The sequence below is a fragment of the Phyllobates terribilis genome, unplaced genomic scaffold (assembly GCF_046119375.1).
Source record: "Phyllobates terribilis strain yellow unplaced genomic scaffold, ASM4611937v1 Scaffold_7__3_contigs__length_470593459, whole genome shotgun sequence".
Classification (NCBI taxonomy): domain Eukaryota; kingdom Metazoa; phylum Chordata; class Amphibia; order Anura; family Dendrobatidae; genus Phyllobates; species Phyllobates terribilis.
Genome location: NW_027362767.1, coordinates 24,203,891 through 24,217,792, shown reverse-complemented (window position 1 = coordinate 24,217,792; position 13,902 = coordinate 24,203,891).

Below are 13,902 nucleotides of genomic sequence, written 5' to 3'. Positions count from 1 at the left end.
TATGTCACATGTCCTTGCCCTATAAGACCCAGCCATTTTCTCCGTCGCCACCATTTTCTCACTGCTGCAGCTGCGTGTTAGACGGCACCGCTGCTGCTGTGTGCGCTATACTTTGTTAATTTGAAGCCAATTTTCGCACAAATCTACAGATAGCTTGGGAGTAGGGAAGAGTTGTGATTGCAGTCCTTTTAAGGACTAGGTTACATCATTTCCTATGACTTTTATCAGGCAGGTCTGTGCTCTTAAATAGATAGGTTGGGAGTAAAGACTAATTGTAATTGCAGTCCTTTTCAGGGCTAAGTTACATCAGTTCCTATCACTTTTTGCCAGGCAGGTCTGTGCCAGTGCTGTGCAAGTTTTTTTCACAGCATTTGGCTAAAACTAGCAAAGAAAATCCTTTTTGTAACATAGAAGTGTGTGTTAGTCAGTGGAGAAGCCTATCTGTGTTGCAAGCTACAACACCTGTGTATAGAATACTAATTTTTTTACTACACCTAGTGAAGTAAAACCTTTTGGGCATAGCATCATTCTATTATTCCATCTATACTAACCTCCACCAGGTTGCAAATTCAATAAAAAAAAATTCTGCATCTAGCTCTGAAAAAATATTTCAGCTTGTAGCAGTGTGTGGGATTTGTTCTATTAGTCCATCTATACTAACCTCCACCAGGTTGCAAATTCAATATAAATTTTTTCTGCATCTAGCTCTGAAAAAATATATCGACTTCTAGCAGTGTGTGGGACTTGTTCTATTACTCCATCTATACTAACCTCCACAAGGTTTCAAATTCAATATAATTTTTATCTGCATCTAGCTCTGAAAAAATATATCGACTTGTAGCAGTGTGTGGGACTTGTTCTATTATTCCATCTATACTAACCTCCACCAGGTTGCAAATTCAATATAATTTTTTTCTGCATCTAGCTCTGAAAAAATATTTTGGCTTGTAGCAGTGTGTGGGACTTGTTCTATTAGTCCATCTATACTAACCTCCACCAGGTTGCAAATTCAATATAATTTTTATCTGCATCTAGCTCTGAAAAAATATTTCAACTTGTAACAGTGTGTGGGACTTGTTCTATTAATCCATCTATACTGACCTCCACCAGGTTGCAAATTCAATATAATTTTTATCTGCATCTAGCTCTGAAAAAATATTTCGGCTTGTAGCAGTGTGTGGGACTTGTTCTATTAGTCCATCTATACTAACCTCCACCAGGTTGCAAATTTAATATAATTTTTTTCTGCATCTAGCTCTGAAAAAACTGAAAAAATATTTTGGCTTGTAGCAGTGTGTGGGACTTGTTCTAGTAGTCCATCTATAATAACCTCCACCAGGTTGCAAATTCAATACAATTTTTTTCTGCATCTAGCTTTGAAAACATATTTTGGCTTGTAGCAGTGTGTGGGGCTTGTTCTATTAGTCCATCTATAATAACCTCCACCAGGTTGCAAATTCAATGTAATTTTTATCTGCATCTAGCTCTGAAAAAATATTTCGGCTTGTAGCAGTGTGTGGGACTTGTTCATTTAGTCGATCTATACTAACCCCCATCAGATGGCAAATTCAATATAATTTTTATCTGCATCTAACCCAGCCAATACTTTTGGGCTAATACCACAGTTTGGCCACTCAGCTCTGCTCGATTCCCATTCATATTTTTTTGTGCAAACAACTCCAGAGTTGTGAATTAGTTAACCACCAAAAAGAGTGGAAAAAGGCCTGCTGCTGGTGGAAAGGGGAATAGGCATGTTGGGAAGGAAAAAAAGGTTGTGTCCGTGGGGTAGGTGTTAAAGCAACAGTAACATCTGCAGAAGAAAGACCATCTTCCAGCCAAACTAAGATGTCTACTTCTTTAGGGGACAATGTGATAAGATCCCTTTCTTACGGCCACGCCACTCGCTACAAATTCCAGATGAGGCACAAAAACAGCAGGTGCTTCAACGGATATCAAGTGCTCCTTTAAGTGGGCTCTCCTCCACCTCAACTTCAACATCACAAATACTCCAGTCCTCAGAGGTGTCACCCCAAATGCACTTGCTTCCTCACAGCTTACAAGTCTCCAGCTGCCCATCTGAGTATGGGGTAGAACAGATGGTTGAGTCTGCAGAGCTGTTTACTCATACTATAGCCTGGGAATCAGAGGTCAGCTCCAGGGCTTCTGTGGATGCAGACGAGGAAATGATCTGCACTGATGCTCAGAATCTTTATGAGTCGGATCCAGGACCAGATGCAGAAGGTTTTGACCATAATGTAGACCCTCGTTCCCAAACTGCAACTCCTGTTGGTGGAGAAAATGAGGAAGATGATGATGAGATTCAAATACCTGATTGGAGCGACAACTTTAGTTTTTTGTCAGGGCTGGAACAGGTTGGCTCTGAGGACGACAGGTGTGATAACACACAGGGTGATGATGACGAGGTTGGAGATCCCACTTACTGTCAACCCAGTCAGCCAGTCGATGAGGTCAGCAGAGGAGGTAGAGGAGGATGCTAGTGACGACGAGGTCAGGTTGCGCCTTCCTGGACAGAGACGTAGTACTGGAAGCACGTCAACAACTGCATCCTCAAACTCAACTCTGCCTCTGACCACAAGTCGTGGTGGCTCTTCAGGTCACATGGGTGCTAAGCCTTGCATAGCCTGGGCATTTTTTCAGATTGATAAAGATGACCCAACTCATGTTATCTGTAACATTTGTCAGCAAAAGCTAAGTAGAGGACAAAAAATACATAGTTTGAGTACTTCATGCATGAACCGGCACATGGATATGAAGCATAAGTTGCAATGGGAAGCACACTGTGCTACAATGCGGCTTAGCCAGCCGGGCCAACCACCGTCTGCCACATCTTGTGCTTCCACGGCCTCTTCATCCTCTGTGACTGGGGGGACAGCAGTCACACCTCTTTTGGGACGCAGACCTGCCACCTCTTTACCCGCAACAGCCAGCTTGATTGGTAGGTAATCATTTTCTTTGGAGGAGGAAACACTAGCTGGTGTTGAGCGCTGTCCGACATCGATAGCACCACCTTTGGATCAAGGCAACCTATCATATCCGCCTGCATCTTCCTCACAGACTGACAGTTTGCCGGGGACACCCTTCTCAACCCCGTCTAAGCACAACAGCCAGCCCTCGGTCCCTCAGATGTGGACAAGTATAAGACCATTTCCTCCTAGCCATGAGAAACCTAAGAGGTTGCCTTTCCGCCTGGTGGACACAGAGCATTTTCGAGACCTTATGTCCGTCGCAGAGCCCCAGTACCAGATGCCCAGTTGGCACTATTTCTCAAAGAAAGGTGTGCCTGCGCTCCGCCAGCATGTCGCACACAACATCACCCCTTCTTTGAGAAACTCTGTGTGTGACAGGGTGCATTTCACCACAGACACTTGGACGAGTAGGCATGGACAGGGGCATTACATGTCGCTGACTGGGCACTGGGTAACTATGGTGACAGCAGGACAAGGGGCTGCTGTCCAAGTCTTGCCGTCCCCACGAGTTGTGCGTCAATCTTCTTTATCTCAAAGTTCCTCCACTGCTTCTGCCTCCTCAACCTCCTCTCGGTCCTCCACCTGCACCCAAAGCCTGTCTGGTCATGCCGCAAGCTTTCTAACTGCGCAGAAGGGATCCTGCACACCTCCTTACTATGCTGGCAGTAGGGCTCAACGTCATCAGGCGGTTTTTACATTGAAATGTCTGGGAAATGTGAGTCACACAGCTGAGGAGTTGTGGTCAGCTCTGGAGAACCAATTTCATGAATGGTTGTCTCCACTGGACCTGAAACCAGGGAAGGCCGTGTGCGACAATGCTGCAAACCTGGGTGCGGCCCTTCGCCGGGGCAATGTCACACACGTGCCTTGTATGGCTCACGTGTTGAACCTGGTTGTCCAGCAATTTTTAGCCCACTATCCCAGACTAGATGGCCTTCTGCAGAGGGCACGGTCGCTGTGTGCTCACTTCCGCCGTTCGCATCCCGCAGCTCAGCGACTTACATCTCTACAGAAGTCGTTGGGCCTGCCACTTCACCGGCTAAAATGCGATGTGCCTACCCGGTGGAATTCAACTCTGCACATGTTGCAGCGACTGTGGCAGCACCGACAAGCCCTGGTGCAATACGTTCTGACGTATAGCCTGGGCCAACGAGATCCAGACGTGGGGCAAATCACGCTGGAGGAGTGGTCTCAGATCAGGGACCTATGCACCCTTCTGCACAGTTTTGAAATGGCGACGAAGATGTTTAGTGCTGACGATGCCATTATCAGCATGACTATTCCGGTGATTTACATGCTGGAGCACATGTTAAACAGAATTCGGAGTCAGGTGGTGGCACAAGAGGAGGTGGAGGAAGTAGAGGAGGAGGAGTTGTATGCGGAAGGGCTAACATCTGCAAGGTCCAGACGGTCGGCAGCACCAAGGCGGCAGGCATGTGAGGGTGGGGGAGATGGTTTTACCAGGGCGCATGGTAGCAGCCAAACTAGTGAGGAAGGTGCAGGAGCCCAGGAAGAAGTGGAGGACGAACTGATGGAAGACTCATCAGATGAGGGAGACCTTGATCACATTTCTGTTGTGCGAGGTTGGGGGGAGAGGACAGAGGAAGGAAGCATGATTGTTACCTCGCCACCAACACAACAGGGAATTGGTGCTCCTGGATGCGCAACACACATGAGTGCCTTCTTGCTGCACTACCTGCAACATGACCCTCGAATTGTGAGAATTAGAAATAATCCTGACTACTGGGTTGCCACACTGTTAGATCCCCGGTACAAAAGTAAATTTGCAGAAATTATTCCTGCCATAGAAAGGGATGCACGCATGCAGGAGTATCAGCAGAGACTGTTGCAGAATCTTACATGTGCTTTTCCACAAAATACCAGTGGGGCACGTAGTGAATCTCACAGTTCCAACTTGCCAACCGTGGGACCGTCAAATGTTCAGCACTCAAACCGTAACAGAACCACAGTATCTGCTGGTAACATCAATTTTGCGGAATCATTTCACCACTTTTTTAGCCCATCCTTTGCAAGGCCACAGGAGACAAGAAGTCTGACACATAGTCAACGCCTAGAGACGATGGTACAGGAGTATCTCCAAGTAAACATTGAGGCCACGACTGTGTCACTGGACCCTTGCTCTTTTTGGGCTTCCAATCTGGATAAATGGCCGGAGCTAGCCACTTACGCCTTGGAGATCTTGTCATGCCCCGCAGCCAGCGTTCTGTCTGAACGTGTGTTCAGCGCTGCTGGTGGTGTGCTGACAGATAAGCGCACGCGGCTCTCCACTGATAATGTAGACAGACTCACGTTCATAAAGATGAACAAATCATGGATCCGAAACGACTTTTCTACCCCTGTGTCATCCTGGGGAGAGTAAAAGCTTGATGATTGGTTAAAATCACCCTACCAACCGTTTTAAGCTTTCAAATTACTAATCATGTTTATCTGTATCTTGACTGGAAAATAATTTGGGCTTTGTAGCAGTGTGCAGCACTGATCCTATTAGGCCATCTATACTAAAGCTTCACCAGATTTAAAATTAAAAATAATTTTTAGCTGCATCTAGCCCGGAAAATAATTTTGGGGCTCCGAGATGCGCAAGGCACATAAGTGCCTTCTTGCTGCACTACCTGCAGCATGACCCTCATATTGTCAGAATTCGAAGTAATCATGACTACTGGGTTGCCACACTCTTAGATCCCCCAAACTTTTCGATCAACCTTTTCATTTTAATAAAGACCAAAAAAATGGTCATTTTTGAAATTATAAGCATAAGCAGGTTGTTAGAAACTGAAATCAAACAGTTTTCAACTCAAAACTTTATTCTAGGTGATGTTACATTTTCACATAGGACCCCTTGTTCGAAAGGAGCTTCTGAACTCTCTCGTCCATTGAATTTGTCAGGTTTTGGATGGTTTCTGCTTCAATTGTTTTGCATGAGGACAGAATACCCTCCCAGAGCTGTTGCTTAGATGTGAACTGCCTCCTGCCATCATAGACACTACTTTTAATGATGCTCCAAAGGTTCTGAATGGGGTAGAGGTCAGGGGAGCATGGGGGTCACACCATAAGTTTGTCCCCTTTTATGCCCATATCAGCCAGAGATGCAGATGTTTTATGTGCAGCATGAGATGGTGCATTATCATGCAGAAAAATGATCTTGCTGTGAAATACACGGTTCTTCTTCTTGAACCATGGCAGGAAGTGCTGTTTGAGAAAATACACATACATTATGGAGTTCATCTTTAGCGCCTTCAGGGATCCTAAAGGGGCCGACAATCTCTCTCCCCATGATTCCAGCCCAAAACATTACTCCACCTCCTCCTTGTTGGCGCTGTAGCCGTGTTTGCGTGGGGTGTCCATCAACCAGCCATCCTCCACTCCATCCATCTGGACCATCGAGCGCTGCACGGCACTCATCCGTGAACAAAACTGTTTTGAAATCAGTCTTCATGTAATGTTTGGCCCACTGGAGCCGTTTCTGCTTGTGTGAAGTGGATAGAGGAGGTCGACAGGATGGCGCATGCACAGCTGCAAACCTCTGAAGGACCCTGCATCTTGTTGTTCGGGGGACGTTGGAGGCACAAGCAGCTTCAAAAACTTGTCTGCTGCTATGACAAGGCTTTTTTGCCGCTGCTCTTTCAACCTGACGTAATTGCCTGTAGGAAAGAGTCCTCAATTTGCCCTTATCAGCACGCACACGTGTGTACTGTGAATCAGCTACATACTTCTTGATTGCCAAGACACTTCATCCTGATCATCGCACAATGTTGATTGTAGTCATGCCTTGACCTAAACACTCCACAATTTGTTGCTTCTCAGCAGCCGACACATCCTTTTTCTTTCCCATTTTGGCAGAAAATGTAGGCTGCTTAATAATGTGAGAGAGCCTTCTTAAGTAGTCTTGCCTTTCATTGGACACACCTGCCAAACTAATTAGCACAGGTGTCTGCAATTGCTTACAGTGATATAAAGAGCCCTGACACACATCACCATCAATGAGTTTAACTGACAAACAAACAAATTCTTCCCTTATCACTCCTAAACACTTTTTGTATAATAATTTGGAACGCAGTGTACATGTGCTTTTCCACAAAACACCAGTGGTTCACGTAGTGAATCTTACAGTTCTAACTTGCCAACCGTGGTCTGTATGGAGTTGTTCAATAAAGGGCCCAAAATTAAGATAACATAGATGGGAGAGGTCTCTATGAATAGGAATTCCTAAGTATTTGATACCCTGTGAGGGCCAGGCAAAGGGAAAGTTGGACTGGATGGAATCCTATATGGATTTGGGGAGGGAGACATCGAGGGCCTCAGAATTCGCTGCATTGATTTTAAAATTTTACCATGTAACAAAGTGATCTATTTCAGCCATAACAGCATGGATGGATATATGTGATTGAGTGATATATACTAGGACATCATCAGCAAATAGAGAGCACTTGTACTCGGTGCCTCCCACCTCAATCCACCTAATATTGGGGTTATGGCGAATTGATGAGAGCAGGTGCTCCGTCACTAGGATGTATAAGAGAGGGGACAGAGGACATCACTGCCTTGTCCCATTGGTGATTGTGAAAGGTGATGAAAATGTTCTGACGCACCCCCTGGGCCTTGGGACACCCGGAGCCGGACCCTTTTTGGTGGATGCTGGTGGTTGTAGTCTTCGTGGCGGCAACCCAGTTCCGTGGCTCAGGGCGGTCAAACCAGTGGCGGAACTATTTATGTGGTTTTCATGTTTAAATGTCCGACTACGCCACCCGTGGATTGCGGTCAGAGTGAACAGCCGCTACAGGGCAGACCACTGAGGCTGGTGTTGTGGGTGCAGCAGAGCGTAGCATAACTCCCCACGGGAGGAGTATAGCCTCAGGGCAGTGTATGCGGAGGATGGGGGTGATGGTGCAGGGCAGCAGCAGTAACGACACGGAGTCAGTGATGCAGTTCAGGGCCTTTACTCACAGTTCTTATTATCCAGACCACGTCTGCAGGTAACGGCTGCCCACGTCGTACTGTGCTCACCAGGTGAGGGGCTCAGACAACTCCCAGATAACTTTGGAGCACTTCACAGGACCCCCTTTGTGTGTCCTTTGTCTGGCCTTTCTTACCAACACTTCTGTCCGGCTGCCTCGGGCCTCCTCTTGGTAAACTTGGCGCCAGTTTCCCTGACCCTATGTGGTGCCTTCCTAGCGGGTGTAGCGAGGGGCTGCGCCACATAAAATGTCAGAGCCTCCGGTTTCTAGCTGAGGGTCGTTTCCTGCCTCCACTAGTTCGGGGACCGGTCTCCCCCTTTGGCCTGACCCCTCCACGCAGGTGGATTCGGGCGTGCGGTGGCGACTCGCCCGTCCGCACCCCTGGGATCCCTTCATTCCTCGTTCCTGGAGCCTTCTCCGCTCCTCTTCCTTCCTTCTCCCTCTTCCAGGCCTGGGCCTCTGTTACTAGGCCCGCCTCCGGAGCAGAGCTCATGCAGAGCCCCTTCTCCCTGCCACTTCTGCTCAGACTTCTCTGCACTGAACTAAGATGGTGCCCACCTTTTATACTCCCTTCTCAATGCACCCAGGAACTGCTTCCTCCCTGCTCCTGCACTACAGGGTTCCCCTTCCTCAGTGTTCCCTCCCCCCACTCCAGCCAGGGACAGGGACTGTCGTGCCCATCTCAGGGGCATATTGGTCGCCCTGCCCCACGGCAATGTGGTGTAATGCATGCAGGTGTCGGGTCCTGATCCACACTCCATCCTTATCTGAGAGTGAGATATCACACCTCTGGGTGAGGTGCAATACGTCTGTAGCAACCGAGCCCTCGGTGCTACAGTTCCATTTATCTTCAGCCTAGGTGACGTATTGTGATACAGGGCCGTGATTTTGGCTATAAAAGGGTCCCCTAGACCCCTACCCCAAGCTTTTTAAGAGAATCATATATGGCGTGCCAGGAGACTCTATGGAATGCTTTCTCAGCATCCAACGAGAGTATCTACTTACAAATTTTTAACTGCATCTAGCCCAGCAAATACTTTGTGCCTAGTAGCAGTGTCTGTAAAACCATCTCCCCCACCCTCACATGCCTGCCGCCTTGGTGCTGCCGACCGTCTGGACCTTGCAGATGTTAGCCCTTCCGCATACAACTCCTCCTCCTCTACTTCCTCCACCTCCTCTTGTGCCACCACCTGACTCCGAATTCTGTTTAACATGTGCTCCAGCATGTAAATCACCGGAATAGTCATGCTGATAATGGCATCGTCAGCACTAAACATCTTCGTCGCCATTTCAAAACTGTGCAGAAGGGTGCATAGGTCCCTGATCTGAGACCACTCCTCCAGCGTGATTTGCCCCACCTCTGGATCTCGTTGGCCCAGGCTATTCGTCAGAACGTATTGCACCATTGCTTTTCGGTGCTGCCACAGTTGCTGCAACATGTGCAGAGTTGAATTCCACCAGGTAGGCTCATCGCATTTTAGCCGGTGAAGTGGCAGGCACAACGACTTCTGTAGAGATGTAAGTCGCTGAGTTGTGGGATGCGAATGGCAGAAGTGAGCACACAGCGACCGTACCCTCTGCAGAAGGCCATCTAGTCCGGGATAGTGGGCTAAAAATTGCTGGACAACCAGGTTCAACATGTGAGCCATACAAGGCACGTGTGTGACATTGCCCCGGTGAAGAGCCGCACCCAGGTTTGCAACATTGTCGCACACTGCCTTCCCTGGTTTCAGGTCAAGTGGAGACAACCATTCATGAAATTGGTTCTCCAGAGCTGACCACAACTCCTCAGCTGTGTGACTCACATTTCCCAGACATTTCAAAGTATAAACCGCCTGATGACGTTGAGCCCGACTGCCAGCATAGTAAGCAGGTGTGCAGGATCCCTTCTGCGTAGTTAGAAAGCTTGTGGCATGACCAGACAGGCTTTGAGTGCAGGTGGAGGACCGAGAGGAGGTTGAGGAGGCAGAAGCAGTGGAGGAACTTTGAGATAAAGAGGATTGACGCACAACTCGTGGGGACGGCAAGACTTGGACAGCAGCCCCTTGTCCTGCTGTCACCATAGTTACCCAGTGCCCAGTCAGCGACATGTAACGCCCCTGTCCATGCCTACTCATCCAAGTGTCTGTGGTGAAATGCACCCTGTCACACACAGAGTTTCTCAAAGAAGCGGTGATGTTGTGTGCGACATGCTGGTGGAGCGCAGGCACACCTTTCTTTGAGAAGTAGTGCCGATTGGGCATCTGGTACTGGGGCACTGCGACGGACATAAGGTCTCGAAAATCCTCTGTGTCCACCAGGCGGAAAGGCAGCATTTCTGTAGCCAAGAGCTTGCAGATGGTGAAATTCAACCTCGTAGCTTTCTCCTGGCTAGGAGGAAATGTTCTTTTACTTGTCCACATCTGAGGGACCGATTGCTGGCTGTTGTGCTTAGACGGGGTTGATAAGGGTGTTCCCGGCAAACTGCCGGTCTGTGAGGAAGATGCAGGCGGACATGTTAGGTTGCCTTGATCCAAAGGTGGTGCTATCGATGTCGGACAGCGCTCAACACTAGCTGGTGTTACCACCTCCAAATGAAATGATGACCTGCCAATCACGCTGGCTGTTGCGGGTAAAGAGGTGGCAGGTCTGTGTCCCAAAACAGGTGTAACTGCTGTCCCCCCAGTCACAGAGGATGAAGAGGCCGCGAATGTACAAGATGTGGCAGACGGTGGTTGGCCCGGCCGGCTAGGCCGCATTGTAGCACAGTCAGCTTCCCACTGCAATTTATGCTTCATGTCCATGTGCCAGTTCATGCATGAAGTACTCAAGCTATGTATTTTTTGGCCTCTACTTAGCTTTTGCTGACAAATGTTACAGATAACACGAGTTGGGTCATCGTTATCGATCTGATAAAATGCCCAGGCAATGCAAGGCTTAGCACCCATGCGACCTGAAGAGCCACCACGACTTGTGGTCAGAGGCAGAGTTGTGTTTGAGGATGCAGTTGTTGACGTGATTCCAGTACTACGTCTCTGTCCAGGAAGGCGCAACCTGACCTCGTCGTCACTAGCATCCTCCTCCACCTCCTCTGCTGACCTCATCTCTTGGCTGACTGTGGGTTGACAGTAAGTGGGATCTCCAACCTCATCATCATCACCCTGTGTGTTATCACACCCGTCGTCCTCAGAGCCAACCTGTTCTTGCCCTGACAAAAAACTAAAGTTCAGGTATTTGAGTCTCATCATCGTCTTCCTCATTGTCTCCACCAACAGGAGTTACAGTTTGGGAATGAGGGTCTACATTATGGTCAGAACCTTCTGCGTCTGGTCCTGGATCCGACTCATAAAGATTCTGGGCATCAGTGCAGATCATTTCCTCGTCTGGATTCACAGAAGCTCTGGAGCCGACCTCTGATTCCCAGGCTATAGTATGAGTAAACAGCTCTGCAGACTCAACCATCTGTTCTACCCCATACTCAGACGGGCAGCTGGAGATTTGGGAGCTGTGAGGATGCAAGTGCGATTGGGGTGACACCTCTGAGGACTGGAGAATTTGTGATGTTAAAGTTGAGGTGGAGGAGAGCCCACTTAAAGGAGCACTTGATATCCGTTGAAGCACCTGCTGTTTTGGTGCCTCATCTGGAATTTGTAGCGATTGGCATAGCCGTAAGGAAGGGATCTTATCACATTGTCCGCTAAAAGAAGTAGACATTTTAGTTTGCCTGGAAGATGGTCTTTCTTCTGCAGATGTTACTGTTGCTTTAACACCTACCCCACGGACACAATCTTTTTTCCCCTTCCCGACACGCCTATTCCCCTTTCCACCAGCAGCAGGCCTTTTTCCACTTATTTTGGTGGTTAACTAATTCACAACTCTGGAGTTGTTTGCACAAAAAAACAATGGATGGGAACCGAGCAGAGCTGAGTGGCCAAACTGTGGTATTAGGCCAAAAGTATTGGCTGGGTTAGATGCAGATAAAAATGATATTGAATTTGCAACCTGCTGGAGGTCAGTATAGATGGACTAATAGAATAAGTCCCCCACACTGCTAGAAGCCGAAATAGTTTTTCAGAGCTCGATGCAGAAAAATATTATATTGAATTTGCAACCTGGTGGAGGTTAGTATAGATGGACTAATAGAACAAGTCCCACACAAAGCTAGAAGCCGAAATATTTTTTCAGAGCTAGATGCAGAAAAAAATTATATTGAATTTGCATCCTGATGGAGGTCAGTATAGAAGGACTAATTGACCAAGTCCCACACACTGCTAGAAGCCCAAATATTTTTTCAGAGCTAGATGCAGATAAAAATTATTTTTAATTTGCAACCTGGTGGAGGTCAGTATAGATGGACTAATAGACCAAGTCCCACACACTGCTAGAAGCCAAAATATTTTATCAGAGCTAGATGCAGATAAAAATTATTTTTAATTTGCAACCTGGTGGAGGTCAGTATAGATGGACTAATAGAATAAGTCCCACACACTGCTAGAAGTCGAAATATTTTTTCAGAGCTAGATGCAGAAAAAAATTATATTGAATTTGCAACCTGATGGAGGTCAGTATAGATGGACTAATAGAACAAGTCCCACACACTGCTAGAAGCCGAAATATTTTTTTCAGAGCTCGATGCATAAAAATATTATATTGAATTTGCAACCTGGTGGAGGTTAGTATAGATGGACTAATAGACTGATGCTATGCCCAAAAGGTTTTACTTCACTAGGTGCAGTAAAAAAATTGGTATTCTATACACAGTTGGTGTAGCTTGCAACACAGATAGGCTACTCCACTGACTAACACACTCTGCAATAGACCAAAAAGGATTTGCTTTGCTAGATTTAGCCAAATGCTGTGAAAAAAACTTGCACAGCACTGGCACAGACCTGCCTGGCAAAAACTGATAGGAACTGATGTAACTTAGTCCTGAAAAGGAATGCAGTTACAATTAGTCTTTACTCCCAACCTATCTATTTAAGAGCACAGACCTGCCTGATAAAAGTAATAGGAAATGATGTAACCTAGTCCTTAAAAGGACTGAAATCACAACTCTTCCATACTCCCAAGCTCTCTATAGATTTGTGTGAAAATTTGCTTGAAATTAACAAGGTATAGCGCACACAGCAATAGCGGTGCCGTCTAACACTCAGCTGCAGCAGTGAGAAAGTGGTGGCTATGGGGAAAATGGCTGGGTCTTATAGGGCAAGGACATGTGACATACACTGCCAATGACACATGCCCTTGCTTGTGTGAAAAAAAGCACTTCGCTCTGTGTGTGCGCTGCTGATAGGCCGACAGATTGCACCTCCCCAGTGTAAATGCGGGAAAGAGAAAAAAAAATTGAGATCTTCATTATTTATGCAGAGATCCATCCCCTGCCCCTCCCCCTGCCCCGCTGTACACTCAAACTGCATATTAACATTAATTTTCAGCATTACTGAGAAAAAATCCAGTTATGATTTTTGTGCACGAACAGTTATCGAACATAACCTCGAACAGCCAAATTTTTTTCAAATCGTTCGTGTTCGCCGTACGGCTCGAACCCTGCCCAAAACAGATCGAATTTGAGATTGGCGAACAGTTCGAGTCGAACACCGCTCATCTCTAATCTTTACCCCTTCAGGGATCCTAAAGGGGCCGACAATCTCTCTCCCCATGATTCCAGCTCAAAACATTACTCCACCTCCTCCTTGTTGGCGCCGTAGCCGTATTTGCATGGGGTGTACATCAACCAGCTTTCCTCCACTCCATCCATCTGGACCATCGAGCGTTGCTCGGCACTCATCTGGCAACAAAACAGATTTTAAGTCAGTCTTCATGTATTGTTTGGCCCACTGGAGCCGTTTCTTCTTGTGTGCAGTGGATAGAGGAGGTCGACAGGATGGCTTACGCACAGCTGCAAACCTCTGAAGGACCCTGCATCTTGTTGTTCGGGGGACGTTGGAGGCACCAGCAGC